The 2807-nt window shown below is 34.5% G+C and overlaps 1 pseudogene; it reads right to left on the bottom strand.

The window, feature by feature from the left end:
- Positions 1-221: 221 nt before the first annotated feature.
- Positions 222-878, bottom strand: LOC149163746 (protein ACTIVITY OF BC1 COMPLEX KINASE 7, chloroplastic pseudogene; annotated as a pseudogene).
- Positions 879-2807: the final 1929 nt, after the last annotated feature.

Below are 2807 nucleotides of genomic sequence, written 5' to 3'. Positions count from 1 at the left end.
AAGTCATTGTTGCAATATTAACAAGTGAGAGATTTTTTATTTGGGGCGCATGGTGTATATTCAAAGAGTGGGAGATAAATGGACATAGTTTGGAAAGTTGTCTATGTAGTATGTAAGGGCCTCTCATGATGAGTGCAAGGTGTATATGTTGGGTGAAGGAAATGAATAGATAGAGCTCTTGAAGCATGTTGTGCACCATGTGATAGCCTTTAATGCATTCCTCATCCTCCTTGAGCACATATTATTTTTGTGTCTCTACTCCCTTCAAAGATTGCAAAGGTTTCTACAACAATGTATGAAATAGTGAAAAAAAACTCCATGACATGGGAAGTTAGAGTGACTCCAACATTCAACAATGTCGATCCTAATGTTATATGCATAGCCACCATCTTCATCCTCTAACACCTATACTCAAAGTTTTATGTCTCCTGTATCACATTGTAGAAGGAATTCATCTATACATTTTATGTTACATGGCATGGAAATTATCTCTTCTCAAACATCATTCTCATGTCCTTGAATCTCTTGAACTATTGAAGATTCATTCCTTTTCTAAACTTTAATATCTAATGGTAATTGAGCTTAAGGAGAAACAAATTTAGAAAAAGATAAATTCAGATTGAGTGTATAGCCAATGCCTTTAGGAGTTGAAAGTTCTTTAAAAAAAAATGTGAAGGTGGATGGAAAGTGAAATGGTTGGTCCAATGCTATTATAAACAAGCCTTCTCCAATTGCATATAGCATGATTCTAGGTCAGTTTTCTGGTTTAAAATTATATCCAAGTAGGACTGTACAGGTCACCTTACTGATGCCATGCCACCGATGGGTTAAATTGCACCTAAATCAACAAGGGAATGATTTACCCTTTTAATAAACATTGAATTTTCTATGCCAACATCAGAATTCCCTTTAGGTGAGGTCTTCTGTTAGGTCCCTATAACACTAATGTAGCTTCCTTATTATTATTGTTAATGCATAACCCTTATTATTATTGTTGTGCCATGTAGCCCCCATATTGTTATTATTGTGTCCCATAGAAACCCACTATTTTTATTGTTGTGCCCTTACATTATTATTTTTATGTGGTCTCTAATTATATTGTGACCCCTTAGACTCCTATATATACCAATGAGACCTTGTCATTTGTATCATCCAAGAATTGTTCATTTATGTGATGTAAAGGAGGTTTCCCCCTCGAAGAGTCTAACTTTCAAGTCGCTGATATATATTTTCTTTTGTTTTTTCTTCTCGTTCCATAATATTTGGTATCAAAGTTTTTGATTCTAGGGTTTTGCTGCTTCAAACAGGTCATCCTAGCATTTTTTCTATAACTTGTTTTATATGATGTTTCAGAAGCATAAACATCAACCATGTGGAGACACAGACTTGCAAACCTCGATGTAATAAAATTGTCAGATCTTGGTTCACTATCTGATCTAAGATATGGTTCGAAGAAGTTAAGGTTTCTACATGCTCCAAAATTTAGTGTTAAATAATTGACCTAGGGAAAATTGTCATAACCTTATTTTCAAGCATTGGATTGGAATTTCGTAAAAAAAGACTGAAAATTAACCAACTTTAGTTTCTCTTATACCAATTTCAGGGTCAATGGTTGAAACAATGACATGTGGCATCTCATGCAAGATTTATCTACTGAACTAATCCATAATCAATGTTTGATGAATAATTATCTTCTGTAGATAGAAGTGAGCTCCCCAGATCTAGTGGCTTGATCTAGAAACAACTGGAACAAAAAGACTTGTGCTTTCCTTAGAGAAATCAAAACATGGAGGAAGGACCTATGTGGAATGCAATGAAAGTACCCCTCTTCTTCTTTCTTGTAAACTTAAGCTTCAACTCCAAATACTATAAATGGAACCTAAAAAAAAAAACAAACAAACATGAGAACCTAAACATTCAAATGACATATACTAACGTCTCTAAACAATGGTTTAAGAAGGAATTGTAATACATGTACATCAATGAGACATAAGTATAGGAAAATAAAACACTTTTTGTATTAATGAAAGTAGGAGAAATTACAAACCTTTACTGATCTCGACCTTGTAGATGTCTCCCAAAATATCTTATCTTCCATTTGCCATAAATCAAGCCTTCAATCACCACTCAAGTTCATGGATGGATAATGGATCCTTGGGCACTAAGAAACAACATGAGGACATAACTAAGAGTCTCAAAAATCAAACCCGGACTCCATGGGAGGCAATTAATTTCTAGAGTAAATGGGGTGGTTTGGGATTTACCAATATAGCACTTAGATCCACATATGGGGGAGGATAAGTTCTAGTGATAAGAGATAAGACCTCAAGTATAGGAGTTAGAGATAAAATTTGGTAGCGAATGACTAAAACCTTTCGGGAAGCTTCTAGAAAGAGAAGATACAAAATTATTTTTTAATTTTTACCGAATTCTAGAGGCCATTGCACCTATAGAAAAGGGAACATGTGTTGGTTAGTGCATTTTCTCAGTGTACAACCTCTAACAATGTAGGTTGCTCAAAGAGAAAGTGTGATGGACCTAAAAATTATGGTTTTGAGATATTTAACCCATAATTCTTGGAGTTTTTGGAGAGAGAATATTCTAGGCTTTGCAGGGGATGAATTAAAAGTGTCAATATTCTAGGTCATTTGATTGCATGTGAAAAAATGGCCTGTAATAGATTCCGCCCTAACGACAAATTTTGAAGCAGTGGATGAGGACTGAAGTGATTTACCTTGTGAAAAGTCCAAATCATGAATAGATTGGTTGAGATCATCATCTATTACAATACATAATCATAATTATAT

This window comes from Pinus tabuliformis, chromosome 5_1 (assembly GCF_031772625.1).
Source record: "Pinus tabuliformis cultivar Carrire ecotype Pingquan chromosome 5_1, CPIR1, whole genome shotgun sequence".
NCBI lineage: Eukaryota > Viridiplantae > Streptophyta > Pinopsida > Pinales > Pinaceae > Pinus > Pinus tabuliformis.
Note: the sequence above shows the minus strand (reverse complement) of the source record. Positions and strands in the feature narration are given on the sequence as shown.